We start from the raw sequence: 13,388 nt of genomic DNA on the forward strand, positions 1-13,388 counted from the left end.
TCAGTAAGTCAATGGGCTCAAGCAACCATATTTGTTTCAGTAGTTCGACTGATACCAGACTTCAGACCGTCATCCCTACAAAATATTATGTGCACCTCAACACACTATCAATTGCAGAAAACCTTGTTTCAATATCTGGAATCGTTTATGAAGTAAAAGGGGTTTTATATCCAGGGTGTATACGTGGACGAGGAAAAAAAATTCCCGGATTTCCTGGTTAAAAATACACTTTCTCCCGAGTGACAGTATATTTTCCCTTATCAATCCTCTGAATGGTTATGGTTTTATACACGGGCGTACAATTTCCCAGCACTTTAGAAAATGAAACTCAGGGAAAGAGAGACGTTTTGGAAATATCTTTGATGTGGAGCAACATGTGTGCTGCGTATTTTCGTATTACAAAAACATACATTTGAATTCCACCAAATGTTACTTTCCAAATCATTGAAATCGAGATTTCAATGCGCTTTTGTAAGCCATTCGTAGCTCATGTCACGTGAAATCGGCAGCCGATGACAGGGGATATGTAGTCAGCCAACAGCAACATCACTGTTAAGTAGCACGAACACACAAACAGAAAAAGTTAATAGTTTACATTAATATACATAGTGTTGCTACAAGAAATGAAATGATCGTATGGCATTGTTGGCCGGGAGGTCCCATGCGGGAAAGTTCGGCCGCCGTATTGCAAGTCCTTTTTAGTTGACGCCACTTCGGCGACTTGCGAGTCAATGATGATGGAGAACACACAACACCCAGTCATCACGAGGCAAAGAAAATTCCTGACCCCCGCCGGGAATCGAACCCAGGACCCCGTGCACAGGAAGCGAGATCACTACCACAAGACCACGAGCTGCAGACTGCTACAAGAAAAGAAAAGCTTTCACATATAATATTGCTCTCAAGCTGAAAGAGAAGCTAAGCTTTTGCATATACTGTTGATCTTTTTTGTGCATGTTACACTTTAAGATATATCACACAAATGTGCCAGTAAATGTCGAAATTCTTCTAAATGGCTCACCATCAAAGAGTTGATTTTTTAATGACAGTCAAACGCTCTGTGATTTAATAAAGTCATGGTACATTCTTGCACATGGTTCAACTTACATAAAAGGATATTTACTTTGAAAGTAACGCTTTTCAAACCACTATTTGCAATATTTTCCCTTGACCTGTTAGAAATAGGTTCGTTTCAGCAGTTGCCAGAGAGCGCAGATAACAGGCGACACCACGCTTGGGTAGCTATCATGACGTAGGAAGCCCCTATGTACGTACGTGTAAAACATTTATGTCATAAAAGAAACAAGACATCAAAGGATACTGCAAGAGCGTCGGAATTTCATGAACCATATTAAAATGCACTCATTTTAAGTGCATACAGGGCACACTTGTATGTCCAGATTCCCAATGAAGTAGACCTTGACCTGATATTAAGCTTTTCAGTGTGGTTTTCGGGATGTAAATTTTCTTGAAGCACCAGCACTATTATATCATGTTTAGTTCTTTATTATGGCATAATGCCATACGTGCTAGAAAATGAAAATGTGCACTTGAAATGCAGCGAACAGTTGAAACTAGCCAGTACTGTGGAATTAAACATTTCGTTTCAAATACATTGACTGCCTTGGCGGAAAAGGTTAACAAAAGTCAAATTTCTTTAGCAAACACACAAAAATAACTTCATTGTTCCACAAGGCGATTAATGCTTGACTGTCAGAAAGATGGAAATAAAATAAAATCTGAAACTAATGACATATTTCAGCCTTCCGTAATTATGTGAATGTGTTTTAATTCACTTGATAGCTCCCAGCCACAGATATCCGTTTTGTTTTTATTTGACGTGACAGTAAACAAAGAGGAAACAGCAAAATCACTAAATGTAAAAATGGGTCACGTAGAGACTACCCACTATAGCTCAAACTGCTCTGCGCATCAGCCTCAGATCTACAATTGCAAACCGGGTCGGTCCTAAAAAAAAAAAATCGAATTTTCAAAATATGTTCATCTTGTAGCTCACATTTTTCCAAAAAGTCTGAAACAGAAAACATATGTATCCGAGGATATGTAAGACATATTATTTGGTTGTAAGTATGCCAAAGTGCAGTGCCACGGCTATTCATCAAGCACTTTTCTACCGCATGTCCAAACTATATTCAGGAGAGTGGAAATTGAAATGTCCTATGGTGCCTCTCCTGCTGCCAGTCGGCCAGTTTGACAGCCTGACTCTCTTTTTAAAAAATCCCGCAATTAATAGCGGATGGGATTATTTGTAATCTAGAGAACAAGAACTCTTCAGAAAATCTGAACTCTTTATTGCCTATTAGTTAATAACTTGCTGTTTTGTGTGACAAAAAATTAAATATAGGCTACTTAAAACCAATAAAGACATGAGATAAGCAAGAAATTATGCATTTCTTCAATTCTTAGCTCCTAGCGTTTTTTTTTTTTACCTCTAATCTTGCTACAGCTTTACATGTCGTGCTTTCTTTTCTGCGAAAGAATCTATTACGTCATCAAAGTTCGTCAAACATTTTGTTACATGAAACATCAAAATATCGTTATCTAATACTGAAAAAGCTGTAAATACAAAAATACCCAAGACTGGTGTGGTTTCTCGATCGATTACGTCTATTTTGTCACTGTCTGCTAGATAAAACAAAACAGGCCTTTCTAATATGGCAGCAATTTTGTAACACACCAAATAAATGAGACTGTTTTGGCACAAATGGCCATTTTTATAACACGACAGAATATAATCCAATAAGCATCAATATCAAATGCCTATTAAGCCTGTTGTTGTTGTGGTCTTCAGTCCTGAAACTGGTTTGATGCAGCTCTCCATGCTACTCTATCCTATGCAAGCTTCTTCATCTCCCAGTACCTACTGCAACCTACATCCTTCTGATTCTGCTTAGTGTAGTCATCTCTTGATCTCCCTCTACGATTTTTACCCTCCACACTGCCCTCCAAGATTTCTCTAAGTCTACAAATGCTAGAAACGTAGGTTTGCCCTTCCTTAATCTAGCTTCTAAGATAAGTCGTAGGGTCAGTATTGCCTCACATGTTCCAACATTTCTACGGAATCCAAACTGATCTTCCCCGAGGTCGGCTTCTACTAGTTTTTCCATTCGTCTGTAAAGAACTCGCGTTAGTATTTTGCAGCTGTGACTTATTAAACTGATAGTTCGGTAATTTTCACATCTGTCAACACCTGCTTTCTTTGGGATTGGAATTATTATATTCTTCTTGAAGTCTGAGGGTATTTCGCCTGTCTCATACATCTTGCTCACCAGATGGTAGAGTTTTGTCAGGACTGGCTCTCCCAAGGCCGTCAGTAGTTCCAATGGAATGTTGTCTACTCCAGGGGCCTTGTTTCGACTCAGGTCTTTAAGTGCTCTGTCAAACTCTTCACGCAGTATCGTATCTCCCATTTTATCTTCATCTACATCCTCTTCCATTTCCATAATATTGTCCTCAAGTACATCACCCTTGTATAGACCCTCTATATACTCCTTCCACCTTTCTGCTTTCCCTTCTTTAGTTAGAACTGGGTTTCCATCTGAGCTCTTAATATTCATACAAGTGGTCCTCTTTTCTCCAAAGGTCTCTTTAATTTTTCTGTAGGCAGTATCTATCTTACCCCTAGTGAGATAAGCCTCTACATCCTTACATTTGTCCTCTAGCCATCCCTGCTTAGCCATTTTGCACTTCCTGTCAATGTCATTTTTGAGACGTTTGTATTCCTTTTTGCCTGCTTCATTTACTGCATTTTTATATTTTCTCCTTTCATCAATTAAATTTAATATTTCTTCTGTTACCCAAGGATTTCTACTAGCCCACGTCTTTTTACCTACTTGATCCTCTGCTGCCTTCACTACTTTATGCCTCAAAGCTACCCATTCTTCTTCTATTGTATTTCTTTCCCCCATTCCTGTCAATTGCTCCCTTATGCTCTCCTTGAAACTCCGTACAACCTCTGGTTCTTTTAGTTTATCCAGGTCCCATCTCTTTGAATTCCCACCTTTTTGCAGTTTCTTCAGTTTTAATCTACAGGTCATAACCAACAGATTGTGGTCAGAGTCCACATCTGCCCCTGGAAATGTCTTACAATTTAAAACCTGGTTCCTAAATCTCTGTCTTACCATTATATAATCTATCTGAAACCTGTCAGTATCTCCAGGCTTCTTCCATGTATACAGCCTTCTTTTATGATTCTTGAACCAAGTGTTACCTATGATTAAGTTGTGCTCTGTGCAAAATTCTACCAGGCGGCTTCCTCTTTCATTTCTTTGCCCCATTCCATATTCACCTACTACATTTCCTTCTCTCCCTTTTCCTACTACCGAATTCCAGTCACCCATGACTATTAAATTTTCGTCACCCTTCACTATCTGAATAATTTATTTTATTTGATCATACATTTCTTCAATTTCTTCGTCATCTGCAGAGCTAGTTGGCATATAAACTTGTACTACTGAAGTAGGTGTGGGCTTCGTATCTATCTTGGCCACAATAATGCGTTCACTATGTTGTTTGTAGTAGCTTACCCGCATTCCTATTTTCCTGTTCATTATTAATCCTACTCCTGCATTACCCCTATTTGATTTTGTGTTTATAACCCTGCAGTCACCTGACCAGAAGTCTTGTTCCTCCTGCCACCAAACTTCACTAATTCCCACTATATCTAACTTTAATCTATCCATTTCCCTTTTTAAATTTTCTAACCTACCTGCCCGATTAAGGGATCTGACATTCCACGCTCCGACCCGTAGAACGCCAGTTTTATTTCTCCTGATAACGACATCCTCTTGAGTAGTCCCCGCCCGGAGATCCGAATGGGGAGCTATTTTACCTCCGGAATATTTTACCCAAGAGGATGCCATCATCATTTAATCATACAGTAAAGCTGCATGCCCTCGGGAAAAATTACGGCTGTAGTTTCCCCTTGCTTTCAGATGTTCGCAGTACCAGCACAGCAAGGCTGTTTTGGTTATTGTTACAAGGCCAGATCAGTCAATCATCCTGACTGTTGCCCCTGCAACTACTGAAAAGGCTGCTGCCCCTCTTAAGGCTGCTGCCCCTCTTCAGGAACCACATGTTTGTCTGGCCTCTCAACAGATACCCCTCTGTTGTGGTTGCACCTACGGTACGGCTATCTGTATCGCTGAGGCACGCAAGCCTCCCCACCAACGGCAAGGTCCATGGTTCATGGGGGGGGGGGGGGGGGGGGGGGGGGCTATTAAGCCTACTACAAGCAAAAAGCTTTATGTTAGGAAATAATTTCACATTTCATTCATATGGGCCAGCTTCTCAAGCATGAGATCAAAAAGTAGTATTACAAAATTTTTATATAAATTTGGAATCGTCTTATTCTTCCATAATTTGTGTGATTTCCTCGTTTCTTCTCCTTCCTCATTCTAACAAACAATCTTGTCATCACCAATTCTGTAGCTATTACTGCCACTGTCAAAATTTGTTCGCCGATTAACTTCACTAACCCTGCCAGAATCACAAGTTTAATTATCCAGCGAATATTTCCCAGTTAGGCTTTATTACGTGTTCGAACAACACGTTTTCCGCGTTACTTCCAGAATAGAACTTAAGCGTCTGCTAGCCGGGGACTGTACTATTGGTCCTTACTAGTGTAGTGATCTGGCCAAAAATTTTCTGTCAAAATTTCATTTTCTTGAATACACCAAGAAGATAATATGTAATCTTTCTCACCTGTTATTCCTTTCAGTCGTTTATTTCCATTCTGGTAGTCTGAATCTGTGGATTTTGCTAGCAATTATAACAATGCTGATTAATTGCAAACCCAATCAACCACATAATCAGACAGTGATTGGCATTCATCCATTCAGCTTTACTCCCTCAGCTCGTATAGCCCTGTCCCCTTTTGTCTGCAGAAAGTTTATTTCTAGATGGGACGAGGATCCTCCTGACAGAGATATCACGTACACTATGCATGCATTCAAAAGTCAACTTATGATTCATTCTGAAATAAACTTAAAATGTGTTCAAAAATGCTCGAAAACCAACAGGGAAGTGTTTCAAAATCATATGAATAATCGATAGACAAAGGTGCGCTGGATGCTAGGTGCTTTGTAAAACAAGTTTTTTTTTCCTCAAGAATATGAATTTGGTGCTCCCTTTTCACGGTAGCATCTAGCTGCTTGCACAGCCAACAGCCACATTCCTGTTGCCAGAAGCGGGAGAATCTACTACTCAAACGTGACTCAACTGCGCATGCACATGAGCCCGCACGTAACTGCTAAAACAAATCAAATGAAAACAGTTGCGACTTCATGCTCATTCGAGGCAACTTGTTGTTATGAAGCACTGCATAGTCTTCCTAAAGCTTTGATACATTTTCAATTGGCAGACGCTTGCATGAGCACTGTGTGTCGTCGTCGTATATGGCACATTTCCTTTGCTATTTAAGTTATTTTCGTTTTTTCTCTTGTTTATGTTTTATTGTTTAAGTATTATTCTCCAGTAGCGCTATACAGTAATATCCTTTGTTAGAGTAGGATACAGTAATATCCTTTGTTAGATCATCGGTTCTTACCAGTCAAAACTACAAAAATTTAACTGAAAACTAAAACAATGAAAAATTCCTGGAATTCTAAAAATATCCCAGGTTTTCTCCCACACGAAAAAATTTCCGGGTTTTTCCCAGATATCCGGGTTGTCCCGGGTCGTATACACCCTGTATATCTCACATTGCTCACCCTGTATCTATCACATTTTTCCTGACCTATTGTAATTGGATAGCAGCAGCAGCAGAACACACATATAAACGTATTGAAATTTGTTAGTTTTTGGATCCGGTGGCTCCTCCTCCTCCTGGCAGAATGGTTGAAGGTGAAGGAAAAGGCATGGTGAGATTTAGAGGATACATGTCTCCCCTGAACTGGGGTTCTGTGTGACTTTTCTGAACATTCCCTGTTTCCTAAATCTCACCTGTCCTTTTCCCCTTCACCCTTTTCCTTCCCTTTCAACCCTTCTGCTAGGAGGAGGAGCCACTGGCTACAAAAGCTTGCAAATACCTTTGTGTGTGTTTTGTCCTGCTGCCGCTTGGTAAGTAGGTTTTTCATCTATTCAATTACATTATATTTTCAAAAACTGATTGTTTTCATTGGCATTTTGCTAACAGATGGTTATTGTTACAGGCAATAATCTTGTGTAACGCTCAATTTCAAGAGAAATCATTCATGAATAGTGGGAAAGAACAGCTTACACACACAGCAAATCCTCTAAAATTTCTTCAGCGGTATATGAGGAATCTAGTGATAAGACTAATCTGCCATCACCTGAACTGAAACCGTGTACCCCAAGAACAACATACAATGCTAAAACCAATGTAACACCAAAAATGTGTGAAGCGCTTCCAGACCTGAAAGACATTACAGAAATGCCTGAGAGACAAATTAAAAGAAAACCTGTATGGATGATGATGATACTCAAGACAGCTTGTATCAAAACAGAAAATTTTTTAATATGAACATATCTTTTAAAAAACATATCTTTCTAATTGTAAAAAATTAAGGGTACACTGTTGCTCAACAGAAGCTCAAATAATATTGCCCATGATTTCAGCAGTTTCTGTTTCCCTTATTGTTCCATGGCACTGGGTGAAATGCAATGCGAGAATAAAAAGTGTAAAAAGGTCCTATTTTGACAAAGATCTCCCTCTAATTTTAGTTTACAAATTTCCAGCAATATACAATTTTTTACAAAAACTGGGTATGGTATTACCTGGCCTGTCTACAATTAGATACTGGATTAGTGCCACAAAATTCCTACCTAGCTTTAACAAAAATCTTTTAGAAAGGGCATATGTAGTTTCTTCTGATGGGACATCAATAATGCAGTGTCTGGAATGCACTAAAAATCTAGATTTAGTAGAAGGTCTACAGGATTCAGGTGGTGGGGGAAAAAACACTTCCTGCAAATTATGCACTTGTTTTATGATTAGAGATATCTACAGTAACTGGAAACTGCCTGTTTCATACTTCTGTTACATTCAGGAGTAAAACATGTGAATTTATTGGGACTCATACAGGAGATAATTATTTGATTGGAAACGCAAACCTGGAACCAAAATTAGTCATTCAAGATCAGGAAGCCAGTAATCTAAGCATGCTCAAGATATTACAGGTTACCCCAGAAAGACCTTATTTCACTGTAAATGGACAGTAAGTGTTTGCTATTTGTTATTTTCCACATTTATTCAAAAACATTTGAAACAGTTGGCTTAGTGGCAACTTCACTGTCAATAATGCTGTTATCTGTGATTTGAAGATGTTAGGATGACATACGATTTGACAAGGAGGACAAAGAAAGTAGAATGTTGTTGAAACAACACTCATTTAGAACCCGATTCATTCCCTATAATTAATGTAAAAACAGCAGTTGAGGTCCTCTGTCTCTCTACTGTTGCAACTGTCAGAACTTGTACAGCAACTACAGAATTGCAGAGTGATACAGCTGCAAACACAGCTTGTTTTATAGAATTTATGAACAACTGTTTGACATTTTGAATATTAGGACAACATTTTCCACTACAAAAGAAATTTTACGTACTGTACATAAAACTGACAAAAAGACAGATAAAAATCACAAATCACCATGTATTACAAGGACTGTTAATGTTATTGCTCTATTTCTGTAGAGGAACAAATTGTTAGCATTAAGTTTTTACTGACTAGCAGACTGACTCAAGATGCCCTAGAATATTTATTTTCAGTGTGCCATAAGAAAGGCTGCAACAACTGGAACTCCACAGCAAGAACACTATGGTGCTTGTTCTGAACCAGCACTATTAATTCACTAATGAAACCTAGTGACATTTCGAACTGTGAAAATGATATTGATAAGATGCTGTTAATGAACAACTGAGAGTTGCAAAAGGAAGACAATGAACGTCAGCTGTTGGAGATCTCTGGAAACATGGTAATCCCTAACATTTGTGGTCCCTCTGTGACTCTTCAGCTGGGCTCAGCACTCCAACCATTTAGTTCAGCAATGTTATTGAAATGTCGTTGCATGCAGACTAGTCCTGTTTCGTACGTTTAGGATCCTTACCTACATGAAATCCACAACTGAAAAATTTCACTGTGTAGATTATGAGGAATGTAGAGCAGGTACACTTTATGTTTTAAATCACCATGCTAAAGGCAAACTATGTTATAGTTGCAGAACTATATTCAAAGATAAGTTTTGTAAAACTCTCCCAAAACTTAAGCTACTAAAAATTTGTAGTTTATTTATACTGCGCTTAAGTGATGAATTAAAAAAATCTGTTACACTAATTGATTTGTCTTTCCTTCATCACTTTGTACCGTTTAAATCTGAGCAAAACAGTACTGTTTGTGACAGTGGTAGATGTGCTGACAGCAACTTGGAGATTTTTACAGTCTCACAATTTTCTTTTCTTTTTTTTTTATTAATAACATTCTTGAAGGTATAGTTGTTCAGTGCATAGGTGAAATTACATTCACTTACAACTAACTGTAATCAGATGCAAAATATGGTTGGGGTTCTGGTTAGGAATACCTACAGAAATACACACAAAAGAAGCCCAAATCTGTAACAGGAACTATATATATTTCATATCTACACTTAGAATGCAGCTGGAAAAGCAATGGGAGACAGGCAGACTTAGATCTCACAAAAGTGTTTGATAGTGTTCCATGGAAGTCCCTACAGGAATACCTAACAAAGAAAAATGTACCTACAAGGCAAATTTAGGAAGTTAAAATGCTTTACAAAGGCTGCTGCAGTTGCATATTGGTACGAAATGATATTCTCATTGGCTCCAGACGGCTAAAGGAATCCAAAAGTAAAGTAAATGATTTGATCATTTACTTGATCAGTGGTTGTAATGAGCTCTCTACACCCGTTATCCATCAGTTAAGTTTTATTGTACATGTTCATTTTAACGTCAAGCCAGAGTAGTCAGATATAAGAATAACAGTAAATGAAAGAGTAGTAGCTGCCTGTCTACTTGTGCCATCCACAACTATTGTGTAGCACTGGAGCTCTCAGGTGATTTCTTAAATTTGGATAAATTTATTCATATTGTTGCTACTGTCTGATAATCAGGAACTACAGACAATCACTATAATCTTATTGGAAACCGTAAAGAGCAAAGCAGGAAACAAATCACTGAGACAGCGGTAGTTGAATTTTCTATAAGACTTCCCTCTCTAAATCAATCAGCTTCTGACAGTTCACAATTGTTTGTGTATAGTTGCATTCATGCAACATTTGTCAGTAAACTAATTGATAAAATTCAATGACACTGGCAAGAATCTCAATGCTTCCTATTGCTATATATGCATGTGGATATTTTTTTTATCAGCGTCATCTATATCAAACAAGCTGCAGGAAAGAGACCATGGAGGGCAATGAATTTTTAACTACGCGACTGCATAAACCCAACAATTTATCACAAAGCTTTTATGACAGTACAGCCTGTATTCAAAATCTAAGTCATGAGGAATGTTTACAAGGGTTACTTTTCATTTGTTTCATTTATTTAACCTGCATATAATTGTAAGGACTACCCTTACAGAAGAAATTAATTTCATTTATAAAAATACAGGAATTAATCAATGTATGACCTTCAGCTGCAGTCAGCTGTGGGGCAAACACACATGGTGTCTAGCGCTCTGGCCTTCTGCTAATCAGTAGCAAACTCATCCTCACACATTTCACTGAAGAAACAGCACTGCCAATTCCGTGGCATGTGTAAGTCAATGAGCATCATAGCACTGCCTGTGACATGTGCTGTCCAGTGTAAAAAACTATTTGCCTGTTCTGCTATAAGGATGATCAATCTGTTTCTTTCATGATCTAGGATTAAATTGTAAGTCTGAGACTAGGATTGCAGGAATGGAAAAAAAAAGAAATCCTACAGTGGATCAGGGTCCTAGGCTTGGAAGCACATGCTCACAAGAAAGTCTAAAGATCCCTGGGAACAGGAGGGCATTTCTGAGGAGCATGGAGACAGCACAGAGGAAAAATAATTATGTTTTTCAGCCACATCTCTTTATATTTCCCATTGACATTCCTCACATCTATACACACAATGATAATGTACATTCCCACACAGATTTTCAATAAAATTCTAAAACTAACTTTAGAATTCCTGAATAAATGTCCAACAATAATGTTTACCTTCACACAAAAACCTTGATGAGATAGCTCCAGACAGATTCTGTGTTGGCAGCTATGTACACATTAGAAACTTGCTTTCCAGCTGATATACTTCACCACTACTACAGTGATCAACACGATCAAAATACGAGGGCTGCCAGTATAATCTGAAACATAAAGTAATATTAAATGCAGTAATGTAGACGAAAGTTTGAATGTGTACCTACCACTTGTTACTGTCCTTTTTGTTACCCATGCCTTTTATTTGCTATTATGACACTTTTGAAGAGGAAAAACAAAGACACTGACAAGACTCAATGTGAAAAATATGGATAAAAAATAGACTCTACAGAACCCAGTCTCATGTTATAATATAAGCTTCTTTCCAAAGCATAAAAATCTCCTCTGGGAAGTCTTTTATATCCATCTCACATTGGTATTTGTTTTGCAATGTTACTGCAATAGTTTGGTGCTGCTTATTAAAATTAAATGAAGCAACTCATTTTATAATCAAAGATTCAGTTATAAAATCAATTTCAGTTAAAATGCAGTGTACCAAACCAGTTTTTGGAGACAGATTGTGATGCGGAGACATTTACTGCTACTGAAGATACTAACTTCACAATTGTGAGGATCGAATATTTAGCTGCTACTGTGAACACAATTTTAAGCAATGTGTAAAATTAAGTATAGAATAAATTATATGGTCTAAATCAATAGTGCCACTTACTGGAGTAATGCAGAAATAAAGCTTATTTCATCTATAAGGTGCATATATATACGACAAATAAATTGTGATAGTTGAATAAAAGAATTTAGCAACCAGATGAAACATAAATATTGCAAAATATTGATAAAAATCACTATCATAAGAAGTCAAAGTCTACTATAGGGGCAGTGCCAGCCACTCACTCACCCCTTACGATATACACTGATCAGACAAACATTATGACCACCAACCTACCGTCAATATTAACCCGTCCAGGCGACAGCAGAGGCACCTGGCTGGGAATGACTGCTAGTCAGACACACGCACAGTATATGTAGTATCAGTGAGAGTGCTTCCGTGTGCAGAATGGGAAAGGCTCATGATCTACCTAACTTTGACTGAGGGTAGATTGTGAAGGCCCAGATGCTCCGCATGAGCATTTTCAAAACTGCACGACTTGTTGGGTGTTCAAGACATGCTGGGGCAAGTGTGTTCAACATGTAACAAAACAAAGGTGAAACCACATACTGAAGTCGTGGGGTTGGGCAGCTACCCTTTATTACAGACGTCGGCATTGTAGGCTGGGCATACTGGTAAAACAACAGGACAAATGTTAGAACTAACATCAGACCTTAATGCTGAGCAAAGTACAAATGTATGTGAACAAACAGTGCATTGAACACTCCTAACAATGGGCCTCTGCAGCCAAAGGCCTGTGTATGTGCCATGATAATGCCATGACATTGGCATCTATGACTGAAATGGGCACATGACCCTAGGCACTGATGTTGGTGCAGAGACAGAGCATTACATGGTCTGATGAATCTGGATACTTTCTTCATCATGCCCATTGGGAGGGTGAGAATCTGTCGTCTTCCAGGAAAACAGCTCCTCGACACCTGTACTGCGAGACACAGACAAGCTGGAGGCAGCTCCAGTATGGTCTGGGGAACATTCACATGGGCATCCATGTGTCCAGTGGAGTTCATGCAAGGCACCATGACAGCCAAGGAGTGTCGTACACTGGTTGCAGACCACGTACAAACTCCCTCCAGCGACCTACCAAGGCCCCTCTGCTGCCATGCCATGATGTGCCACAGCTGTTATCCATGCCAAAGGTGGACTTATTGGCTATTAGGTACGTGGTCATAATGTTCTGGCTTATCAGTGTATAGTTAAACAGCAAATCAGTTTCACAGACAATGGGGCGATAATTTGGATATAGAGGAATGTTCAGTGTGAGTTGTGCTGTGACCAGTGACGCAGGAAACATGCGACAAATGTCATAAACAATATGGTGACTATAACATGATGTTAATGGTGTTTTTTTCAAATGAGCTAAGCTACAGATAAGTCTGTCACCACAATCAGATTTTTTTTTTTAGTATCAGATTTATTAGCTTTGTAACTCACAACCAGTCACCTTCCAATCTTACCTAGACCTCAGGCAAAACTACAGATCAGTCTGTCAAGAGATACCAAGTTTTTTTTAGTATCACATTCGTTGGCTTCGCCA

The 13,388-nt window shown here is 38.6% G+C and overlaps 1 protein-coding gene across 2 annotated transcripts in view; it reads right to left on the reverse strand.

The window, feature by feature from the left end:
- LOC126299415 (uncharacterized protein C9orf85 homolog) overlaps positions 1-13,388 on the reverse strand; it is a 43,747-nt gene that overhangs the window by 15,208 nt on the left and 15,151 nt on the right. For both annotated transcript variants that reach the window (XM_049991309.1, XM_049991310.1), the window contains one exon: positions 11,185-11,330. The gene's annotated coding sequence lies outside the window, so the exon portion shown is untranslated. The remainder of the gene's footprint in view (positions 1-11,184; positions 11,331-13,388) is intronic.

Source organism: Schistocerca gregaria, chromosome X (assembly GCF_023897955.1).
Source record: "Schistocerca gregaria isolate iqSchGreg1 chromosome X, iqSchGreg1.2, whole genome shotgun sequence".
In the NCBI taxonomy this organism is placed as follows: Eukaryota; Metazoa; Arthropoda; class Insecta; order Orthoptera; family Acrididae; genus Schistocerca; species Schistocerca gregaria.